Source organism: Mesoplodon densirostris, chromosome 8 (assembly GCF_025265405.1).
Source record: "Mesoplodon densirostris isolate mMesDen1 chromosome 8, mMesDen1 primary haplotype, whole genome shotgun sequence".
Taxonomy (NCBI): domain Eukaryota; kingdom Metazoa; phylum Chordata; class Mammalia; order Artiodactyla; family Ziphiidae; genus Mesoplodon; species Mesoplodon densirostris.
Genome location: NC_082668.1, coordinates 31,531,783 through 31,543,922, shown reverse-complemented (window position 1 = coordinate 31,543,922; position 12,140 = coordinate 31,531,783). Strand labels below are relative to the sequence as shown.

General features: G+C 42.0%; 1 protein-coding gene across 2 annotated transcripts in view; it reads left to right on the top strand.

Moving 5' to 3' along the window:
- PARD3B (par-3 family cell polarity regulator beta) overlaps positions 1–12,140 on the top strand; it is a 1,067,283-nt gene that overhangs the window by 992,290 nt on the left and 62,853 nt on the right. The gene's annotated exons all lie outside the window — the stretch shown is intronic.

The following is a 12,140-nucleotide window of genomic DNA, read 5'->3' as shown; positions in this document are numbered from 1 at the left end:
TTTGCCTTACTGCATCTGCCACAACCCTCGTGCCATCTTCACAACTGTGCTAATAATTGAAACACTTGTGGGTTATTTTTTAAGGGAAGAAAATAGTATATCATTGCAATTGAACATGTCAGCAAGAATATTGGATTCTGAATGGAAATCCTAAGCCATTGCTATAAACATGGTATTGAACAGCCTGTACCCAGCTTAGGGACAATGAAATAGTAAATCCTCTGTCCTAGGAATTACCCACAAGGAAGGGCATGCCAGCCTTAACCCTGGAGCTTCATGTGGGTGTTAAAAAGCAGGAGAGAAATATGAACCTGGAAAGGGGTTCTTTGCTTGATTTAGAACATGACCGTGTTCTTTGGGCAATAAGCAAATATTGCTGAGAGGCACCGACACAGTGTGGGGAAAAGACAGCTGCGTGGGAAAGTTCGCTTGGTGATTCTGGCCTAAGAGGATCCACTTATGCTGTAACTAGACACCCCTGAAAATGAGATACAATTCTCAAAGGTTTGTGCTCTTATCTGTGAGATGAAGAATAATTTTAGTCTGTAATCAATGGCACATGACAAAGAGGAAACCTTTCCAAGATGACATACAGTGCAGTGACTATGGGAGTTGAGTGAGTTGAGAGTGTGAGAATTTGTGAGTTTGAAAACAAAAAACAAAGAAAGGTTAATGCCAGGCAGAAAACTAAAATGTTACAGAATATCTGCTTTTAAAGAGGGGAGTGGTGGGGAGGACCCTAAGTAGAGCTTTTCTATCATCATACTGAATTGTTAAAGTGCTAACTCAGAGCTGGGTTACCGTTTTGAGTTGCATGTTGGCTATATTTCTGCATGTGAAATGACAAAAATAACAGCCCGAATATTACAACAGGCATAGCCCAAGTGGCCATTTGCTCTTATAAATAGTATGTTGATTTTCAAAAGTAATAAAATCTCAAATCTAGCAGAGAACCAATTTTGAACACTGATTGGGCAGGATACCCAAAATACAATATTTTAAAAGCTCCTGTACAATGATCTCCGTTTTCCCGTTTTATATGTTGTCTCATAGTTATTTTTCTCATCCTTGATTTCTTTCCTCTCCTTATTTTTTCCCTGGCTTAGTATTTTGTTTTCATTTTAAAAAATAGAAGTAGTCTCCAAAATTCATTTTAAATATAAAATTTCTGGCTTTCGGTAATGAAGTGCATGGAAATTGTGGTTAAGGCAGATGGAAAGTACTGTATTCTTAGGATAGGAAGAAGAAGGAAAACTGGAAACAGTTTAATGTCTTTCTGGCCAACTTGTACTCAGACTGCGGAAATGATTTTTTTTTTTTTGGTACAAATCAAAAGCACAGAAATAGCATTTATAAGTAGAGAAATTCAACAAATTTCACTCATTCATTCCTTCCCCAAGTATCTACTGATCATCTACTATGCATCAGGCCCTGAGAATCTGGAGACTGGGGATGCCGTGGCTCTAGACACCTAGACAAGGACCCACCATCTAGGACAGGAGGCAGCAAAACAACTTTTTGTGAGAGTGCAACCAGTGCTTAGATTAGTAATGATTAACATAAAGTCCTCTGAATTTCCAACTCCTATTTCTTTTAATGAATAAGCCCTGAAATGCTCAGCCATGGCTGACTCTAAACACATCTATTTTAGGATTAAACACTGTGGAGGGAGTGTTTTGACAGAGGCAATACGTTGATGCTGTTTGTGGCTCTGGAGCTATCATCGCAATATATGAATTAACAAAATCCTGCCAGCCCCGAGAACATAACTGTAGCCAAAAGCGAAGCGTCTTAGACTGAAAACAGTTTTGACGAACAGTGCACTCACACATGTAACACAATGGTAGAAGTGATGAGCTGCACGTGCTAACACACCTTTTTAGCTACCTGGCAAGAAGGAGTCATGACGGAGAATAAATAAGGCTCAGACAAATGCATGAGACGTCCCTGGCACTGGTTTTTTAATGTAGGGGCTTGAACTTGAGTTTCCATCTCAATTATCTAAGGGGGATATACAAAGTATCCCCACCAACATGCTCTAATCCATCGAGGGGGGGTCCATATTTACCCAACAGGATGCAGAATGCCGAGGCAGGGGACAAGCTACTGGCTTCTGTGTGCCGGTGACATTTACCCTGGCTTTCTAGTCTTCTCCCGCCCCTAGAGATTTTACTGTCCACTTAATTGAATCACCCCAGCTCCACTGTTCCTTTTGTCAGGGGAGTGAGGCGAACACATCTCTGTAGGCACCAGATCCCCTCTTAGTCACAGAGGTGGGGAGCTTTAAAATATTTATGGAGTTAAATTTTTCATTAAAAATGGGAATAATTCTATCTACAGGAAGTCAGTGGCCAACCTTATAGGGGACTTAATATGCTATGGACTGATTTGGTTCCTATGCTGTTTGTGAAGTGGATCACAAGAGTTTTAAGACAAACTCAACAGTGTTGATTTATATGCCAAATTTGGAGCCATCAACACAGAGAGAAAATGCCCCCCAGCACATGGAGTTGGGGAGGAGCCCCAGTCAAGGGACACCCTGCTATGCTTTCATGGAACTCTGTCATTTTCAAGCAGGCCGTGCAGCCTGCTGCCAGGCTGGATGACACCTGACAAAATAAAGCCAGCACCCTAGCCAGTTCAGGAAAAAGATAATTCCCAGCACTTGCTAGTTATGAGGTTGCCTAAGGCTAAGGGCTAAGCGATGTTAAGTGTTATCGTTAAGCAATTTTAAATCGTCTGCCTCTGAAGAAAAATGACTTTATTCCTTCTCTCCTGAGGGTGCTGTTTTGGAAAGCGGAGCGTGGTTGTACTACAGCCTTGTTAGCGAGCACCAGGCTTTTCCCAGGGCCAGTGTTTCAGCATCCTATCCAGCCCCCACTTCTCTCTGGTAGTAAAGAGAGCAAAATCAGCATCCCCTTCTTCTTGCCTGACACAAATTATTCCTCGCCCCGGGTGAGCAGGGAAGTGGCTGTTTCCCGGGCTGCTCTAATGTGTGAACAACAACGTGCATATTTTTGCAAACAGCTTCTTTTTCACTTCAGCCTCCCAGCCTCTTTCAATTCTCGCAGGCCCCATTCTGATTTTACAGGCCTCCTCCAGGTCCGTCTGTTCAGCAAGTGAACTCTCTCCTCTCCCATCTGAAGCCTCCATCATTCCCACCTGGCCCACCCCCGGCCCCGTGGGATCCCATTATCCCTTCTCTGCAGGTGGCTCAGTGCATCAGCACATGATGTTGCTCTTCCGGGCTTGTAATCAAGTGCTGAGTCCTGAGGAGGGAGCACAAAGGCTCTACATCTCTTCTGTGGTCCTACATGCGTGAGTGCTGAAAGGTTGCTGGAGAAACTCATAAAAGCATTCACTGGTTCCACTACAAAATTCACATTATCCAACCCCAGCTGGGCCCCTGCTGCTGTCCAGAATTCCTTTTAGTCGTGCTGTCGACTCCCTTGACTATCCCCACGGTGGCCATTCCAAACCTTTTCTGCTCCCGTTAAGTTCTGCAAAGATGACTCAGCCCCCCAAGCCCAATCTCTAGAGATGATCTCACTTCCTTCCCTTTACAGCCTTGAGACATTCAACCTTAGTTCCTCAACTTCTCCCTACAATTCAGACTTGCTCTGTCTTCACTAACACACGCTTCCCAAGGAGAGACATGAAGGCATGGACTTGGAGTCAGGCCATAATTACAGCCCCATCCATCACTTCTCACCTGGGTGACCTTGGGCAAGGATCCAACTGGTCCAGGCTCAGTTCTTTAATCTGCAAATTGGGGATTATATTAAGGACTCTGTACAGCGCCTGTATGAGTATTAAATACGAAGGATACAAGCAAAACCCTTAGTGAAGAGCCTGCCTGACATATTTTAAGGATTCTTTTTATATTGTTAGTTCTTTTTAATTTTCTCTCTGGGGATGACTATGTTCCTTTCTTTTATGAGTCAAACCTATACAGCAGAGCTCATTCTCACTGGCTTCTTGGGGACCCTACATAGTCAACTACCCCTCTCTCAGCTGCATCTTTAAGCCCTTGGCAATTGCTTTCCTCACCCTGCCTACTACTGTGAATGCATAGGCTCAGCTGCACAGTTCACTGGGAATTCCTCAGCGTGGAGAAGGGGAGCGCCAACAGCTCATGGAGATATGCAGGGGGCATAACTGCGGCTGAAGGATTAGCCAACTCCTAGGGAAGGACCGGCAGTCCAGATGATCAAGGAAGAGGGCACAGCAAACTGAAGTGATCTGAATGATAAGCTGTGCTGTGGACATGCTGGGAGACAGCAATTCTTATAAATAGGGAGGCCATATCAGGGATATAGGCGCTAACTCGGGTCTGGGCAAGAGGCTACGACCCCTGGCCAACAAGACTTAGATGCAGACCAAGTGTCTCCCCGGTGGTGGAGACCCACCCAGTGTGAGTTAACCAGCAAGGCTGGACGTGATGTTCTTGCTCCTAGGACAGATGTGGTGAAGCAGCAACACTCTCTGGACCAGTGCGGGCAAGTCCTGAGATACTGCGAAAATACTCCTGTTGTCTCAGGACTGGACAGTGCTGACTGAGCCTACAGCTGTAGTGACTCATAGCTGAGCAGGGCTCAGGTGGCAGGACTACCCGCCCCTGAGCTTGACTTTAGTCCATCAGAGAAAACAAAGGTCTTCCCTTAACCCTCCTTCCTCCTCCAATTCCCATTTTCCTGTTTTAGGAAAAAGTGGCTCTATTTCCACACCACCCACTGAGCTCTTGCCTCTTGCCCCAGGCTTCTGAACATGTCACTGATGCTTCCAGCGGACTCTGCTTCCAGCCCTTTTCTTTCTTTCTTTCTTTCTTTTTTAATTTTTATTTTATACTGGAGTAGCGTTGATGTACAATGTTGTGTTAGTTTCAGGTGCACAGCAAAGCGATTCAGTTATACATATACATGGATCTATTCTTTCCAGCCCTTTTCTTTCTTTTTTTTTTCCTAATTTTTATTTTATACTGGAGTAGAGTTGATGTACAATGTTGGGTTAGTTTCAGGTGCACAGCAAAGCGATTCAGTTATACACACACGTCTCTATTCTTTCCAGCCCTTTTCTTTATGTGGATTCTCTCTGAGCTGCCTCCTCTATTCTTATAGGTTCAGTTCTCATCACTACGATGATGAATCCAAAATGAACCTTCCTATCTCACTCTTATTGTGACTCCAGTTACAGCTGCTGCTTGACGTACCCATCCTTCTACCTCCAAGAGACCACAAAGCCCCCATGCCACAACCCAAGCCCTCTGCCATCTTTCTTTAGCTCTTCCTTCTTTCAACTTCCATAACATTGATTTAGCACTTTACCAGAGCCATTGAAAACACCTTGAATTAGATATTGATTCTTTGCTGCCACTTTCCACCACTATTGGATTATAAATCCCTTGGAAGAAAGGATATTGTTTTATGTGCATCATTTTTTACACCTATCAACAGGACCCAACCTAGGACCATGTATACAGTAAGTTTTTAATATATGGGTACAAAGATGAGAATAGATTTGTTTTTATATAAGTAAGTTGCAGGAAACAATTCCTCCCAAGATTTTTTGACCATTTATTTTAGGGCACTATTTTCCAGGAAGAGTATTGATTTTCCCATGAGAATGTCCCTTTTCCCTGGAATCAGTAAAGCCCAGACTTCCAAATAGTTAACTCCTGTTGAGCACTTAGCATGTACCAGGCACTCTTCTAATTGCTTGGTATCCACTGACGGACTTAATGCTCACAGCAATCCTATGACTCAACACCAACCCTATTATTATCCTCATTTCATAGGCAAGGACACAGGCAGAGAGAGATTAAGTGAAATTGCCCAAGTTCAACAGCTGGAAGTGGCAGAGTTGGGATTTGAACCCAGGCAGTCTGGCTTCAAGTTTGTACAATTAACTTCTGGGGCTCAGGTCATCCAGCTCAGAGTCACATCCACGCTCTGTGATTATCCCATGCCCTCGTCTTATTTGCTGACCTGCTTCTCATTCTCACTAAAGTGTAAGTGCCTTCGAGGACAGGGACCGTATTTTATTCATCTTTGTATACAGCACAGAACATTACTAACAGACAGGCTTGGTAATGCCTTTCAACTGTTTCTGCCATGCTGTCATAAAATCAATTCTTTTCCCATTCCCTGGGGTCCTTCCCTTGCAATATGAACAGTTTAATGTGTAATTGCTAGATGAACATTAAGCAATAGACTTTGCCTACCAAGAAGGGAATCCTGTTTTGTTAGAACACTCCTGAGAGTTGAAAAAGCGGTATCTGCAAATTGGTACTTTGGTTCTTTGAGATTAAGATTAATATCTACCCAGAAGAAAAAGAATGGCAATAAATTTTCTGATGGAAATCTGCATTAGCACTCCCGAGGAGAGAGACTCGTTTTCCCGAGACTCATGCAGGACAGAGGCCTGCTCAGGCCAGATGTGGCTTCTGGTCCTGATGGTGCTCTCACCCGGATTCCATGAGTTACTTGACGGGGAAGAAACGTCTCTCTGAACAGCTCAAGCAGCTACAGCGTGGCTGTGTAATGAGAAGCAACATACTAGAACTGATTTGGGGTAGAAAGAGCAACTCTAGAAGGAGCAAACAGCTTCTGCTTGCTTCCTAGGAACCCAGAATAAACTCGCTTTCTAAGTGTGTTCCCAGTGTTTTGGTGCTGGTTAGGACCGTGTCCAGATCAGAAGAACACGCCGTTAAGAGCATACTTCCCCTTTAATGTTTCAGTTAGTTCACTTTGTGGGTTTTGGGTTTCTCGTCTGTCTGTGCCGTTGCCCAGCCCCAGGAAGACTCCCATCCCAAGTGCACAGCTAACTTTGAAGCCAGCAACATGCACAGCGCCCACTAGGTTACGTTATCCACAGAGTCGTTTACCTCACTGCTTAAGGACACTCTCCCTCTCTGATTTCTCATTCTCATCTCCAGTTATCTTCTGCTCTGCTCGCAGCTATTGAATTTTCCTTTGCCGACCTTGCCTTGTTTTCTAGCCCTTGCTAAGCAGATGGCAGTAACATTCGAGTTCTGCAGAGCTCTCCACCAATGGCACAGTCTGGGTCGTTGCTGAAGCTAACGGAGGTCGTGATTCAGTGAGTTCAGTGAAAACTTGAGCAGTCAGCAGGTGTATATATGTGTGAGCGTGTGTCCGGTGCGGGTGGAGGTTTGGCCACGTGGATCTGTAGAAGTTGACAAAGTCACCATGTTGCCTAATCGAGTACGTCTCTCTGCCACAAGGCCAGTTTGTCAAATAAGATGTTTCATGAAAATATATGTACTGCTCGCCACAGCCCTGGCAGCTGGTCAAATGTTCATCCAGGGTTTGAGGCCATTACAGCTAGTACTTTCTCTCAGCAAGTCTCTAGATGGAGCCCTGTCGCATTTCATCTAGATCCGACAAATCAAGACCGGTCTCCCCAACACCTTCCTTGTGGCACAACTTTATTGGAACAGCCCCTTCTTGCAGTGAAAAGCTACCTCTCAGCATCCCTGTCTATGACTGCTGCTCTGACTTTGCAGGCAAGCTAAGATGGGCTGAGGAACTTGTCTTTAACCATCTCCCACATCTGCATGTGACAGAGTTTAATGCTTTTGAAAATCAATGGAGCTCCTTGAACCCACCAGATTCAAATTTCTCATCCTTTCTCCTCAGTCCCTGAAAATCTAGTCTCTACTACCCCTGCCCTGTAGAGTAAGCTGCCTATTTGACTGGCCCCTCTACCACCGCACTCTTAACGCAGAGGACAAAATGATGAATTAGCAGCAATTTAATTCTTGGTGAGATTAAGATGTCTCTCAAGATGTCAACTCCAACTTCCTGAAAAATGCAAAAAGCCCTAGCATGTAATACAGCCTGAAGATGCCAAACAGCTGAGATCAGGGGGTTAATGCTACTGCCATATCATTTTTATGTCACTTAGTTCCTCGGATAAAAGTCCATTTTAATCAAACTTTTTATCATTTCCTCATAGCCAATATATCCTTGATGCCAGTTGGAATATTTGATATTAATTATTCAGTCGAAGGCCTCCATTATGAGTTTATTTAGAATGTTAGTGATTTAAAACAAGTTTGGACCCATTACAGTACTGATGTCCCCAGAATTGTTTTAAATGAATCTTTTTTCTATTGAAGTATGGTTGAATTACGACGTTGGGTTAATTTCTGCCGTACAGCAAAGTAACTCAGTTATACACATATATACATTCTTTTTTATATTCTTTTCCATTATGGTTTATCCCAGAGTACTGAATAGAGTTCCCTGTGCTCTACAGTAGGACATTGTTGTTTATCCATTCTATATGTAATAGTTTGCATCTACTAACCCCGAGTTCCCAGTCCATCCCTCCCCCCCACCATGCCCCGTTGGCAACCACAAGTCTGTTCTCTATGCCTGTGAGTCTGTTTCTGTTTTGTAAATAGGTTCATTTGTGGCATATTTATATTCCACATATAAGTGATATCATATGGTATTTGTCTTTTTCTTTCTGACTTACCCCACTTCGTATAACAATCTCTAGTTGCATCCATGTTGCTGCAAATGGCATTATTTCATTCTTTTTTATGGCTGAGTAGTATTTCATAGTATATACATATGACATCTTCTTTATCCATTCATCTGTCGATGGGTATTTAGGTTGCTTCCATGTCTTGGCTATTGTGAATAGTGCTGTTATGAACATAGGAGTACATGTATCTTTTTGAATTAGAGTTTTGTCTGGAAATATGCCCAGGAGTGGGATTGCTGGATTATGTGGTAATTCTATTTTTAGTTTTTTAAGGAACCTCCATACTGTTTTCCATAGTGGCTGCACCAACTTACGTTTCCACCAACAGTGTAGGAGGGTTCCCTTTTCTCCACACCCTCTCCAGTATTTGTTATTTGTAGACTTTTTAATGATGGCCATTCTGACTGGTGTGAGATGGTACCTCACTGTAGTTTTTATTTGCATGTTTTAAATGAATCTTGATGGACCACATGTATTAAATTCCATAGATTTTTACTTTTCCCTCATTTTCCATAGAAATTCCTAAACTGTTAGATATTTGTCAAGCACTCTTTTTAGAAGAAGAAGAAGATGTGCTTGCTATTTCAAATAGAGTGATAAATCTGGCATTACCTTGAACTTGAAACATGTTAGGATTGGTAAGCTGACATCCGTGTTTTCCCTCCTGCACATAGCTTTTAAAGTTTTAGCATTTATTTCCCAATTCTCCAGCCAAAAGGAAAGAAAAGAAGGTTATTTTGTACATAGGAAGCTACTTAGAGTGTTTCTTTATCTCTAATTTCTCATATTCTTTGGTCATTCTTGATATTTGCCTATTGTATGGTCATTCTACCATCTACCTCCAAAAGTTCTGCGCACTGGAATTACTGTGGTGAGTTTCTTGACTGCGCCAAGCTGTTATGCATGATGTACTGTTCTCCCTCTGCACCTACCTCCCCATCTTCTACATCTCTCCAGCCATTTGCTACTGTCTCTTGGCCCAAGTTCCTGGGTTTGCTGTATACAGGTTTTGTCCTGGCGTCAACCGACTGCAGGCATAGACACTCTGAATAAACCAAGTATATTAATTCATTGTAATATCTGATTTGTATGTATTTGTGAGGCCTGTGCTTTATGATTATTTGAAGTGACATGACATCACCAAAACATGCAGGGATCTTGGATAAAAAATGAGTGCCTCCCCAAGAATATACAGGGGAGAATGGACAGCCTCTTCAGTAAGTGGTGCTGGGAAAACTGGACATCTACATGTAAAAGAATGAAATTAGAACACTCCCTAACACCACACACAAAAATAAACTCAAAATGGATTAAAGGCGTAAATGTAAGGCCAGACACCATCAAACTCTTAGAGGAAAACAGAGGCAGAACACTCTATGACATACATCACAGTAAGATCCTTTTTGACCCACCTACTAGAGAAATGGAAATAAAAACAAAAATAGACAAATGGGACCTAATGAAACTTAAAAGCTTTTGCACAGCAAAGGAAACTACAAACAAGACAAAAAGACAACCCTCTGAATGGGAGAAAATATTTGCAAATGAAGCAACTGACAAAGGATTAATCTCCAAAATATATGAACAGCTCATGCAGCTCAATATCAAAAAAACAAACAACTCAATCCAAAAATGGGCAGAAGACCTAAATTGACATTTCTCCAAAGAAGATATACAGATTGCCAACAAACACGTGAAAGGATGCTCAACATCACTAATCATTAGAGTAATGCAAATCAAAACTACAATGAGGTATCACCTCACACCGTTCAGAATGGCCATCATCAAAAAAATCTAGAAACAATAAATGCTGGAGAGGGTGTGGAGAAAAGGGAACCCTCCTGCACTGTTGGTGGGAATGTAAGTTGATACAGCCACTACGGAGAACAGTATGGAGGTTCCTTAAAAAACTAAATGTAGAACTACCATACGACCCAGCAATCCCACTACTGGGCATATACCCTGAGAAAACCATAATTCAAAAAGAGTCATGTACCACAATGTTCATTGCAGCTCTATTTACAATAGCCAGGACATGGAAGCAACCTAAGTGTCCATCAACAGATGAATGGATAAAGATGATGTGGTACATATATACAATGGAATATTACTCAGCCATAAAAAGAAACAAAATTGAGTTATTTGTAGTGAGGCGGATGGATCTAGAGTCTGTCATACAGAGTGATGTAAGTCAGAAAGAGAAAAATAAATACCGTATGCTAACACATATATATGGAATCTTAAAAAAAATGGTTCTGAAGAACCTAGGGGCAGGACAAGAATAAAGATGCAGGCGTAGAGAATGGACTTGAGGACACGGGGAGGGGGAAGGGGAAGCTGGGATGAAGTGAGAGAGTGGCATGGACATATATACACTACCAAATGTAAAATAGATAGCTAGTGGGAAGCAGCCACATAGCACAGGGAGATCAGCTCTGTGATTTGTGTCCACCTAGAGGGGTGGGATAGGGAGAGTGGGAGGGAGATGCAAGAGGGAGGAGATATGGAGATATATGTTTATGTATAGCTGATTCACTTTGTTATACAGCAGAAACTAACACACCATTGTAAAGCAATTATACTCCAATAAAGATGTTTAAAGAAAAAAAGTGCCTCCCAAATGCATGAATACATGCATTTAGTTTCCATTTTTATGTACCAAATTCTGCACCTAAATTGTTTCCAAGATGTCATGTTTATTCCTAAACTAGCCAATTGTATTTGAAAAGAAAATCAAACTAAGAGCAATTAAGGCAAAGGAAGTAAGGGGAGTGTCATAAACTATACCGAACACCTACCATGTGCTGTGTATTTTACATGCATGGTCTCATTTTATCCTCGCCATCCAACTGGGTTGTAGTCGTTAAGATGCTCACTTTTTTAAATTTAAAAAATCCATCCTTGAAGTGGCAGAGTCAGAATGGAATCAGAATTCAAACTCAGTTCTTTCTGGTTTCCAAGGTCTTTTTTACTTTGCTTTACCACACCTCTAACACAGACAAGTTAGGCAGAGGTTGGAATACCTCAGCTTTTTTCATGAGTAGCATGAGTTCATGGGAAGGAAGATATCTAAGGTCACATTAAAAATTCACCCATGTTCATTGTCTTTTAGGGCTCTAAAAAATGAAAAATGTTGAACCCTTCAAGGGTTAAAAAAATCATAATAAAATACAATGAGACAAATAGTAGGGAATTTATGAGAAAAAAAGAAAAATACTTTTGAAGCATATCATTTTCATTCTTATATCACGGTGATAAGTTTTCCCTAAGTAAAAACAAGATGGCCACATTTTCCTTACAACAATAATTCTGTTCCTATTGGGAATGTAAATAAGGATATAAACAGCTCAGCCTAGGGTTGTGCATGTACAAAGGCTACAAACCCCAAGTGCGTAGACCAGGTCCCCAGCCCCCAGATTGCACTCTGCACTGCCCTTCCGCAGAAACACTTGTGACGGGGCATGGGGTGGAACCAATATTTCTTAAGTATTCATTATGCTTCAAGAATTCTACTGGGCTCTTTAAATGTTTGAGTTCATTTATTTCTTGTAGCAATCCTGAAATAAATAGTATTATCCCTATTTTATGGATGAAGAAACTGAGGCTCAGAGATGCAAAGTGGTATGGCC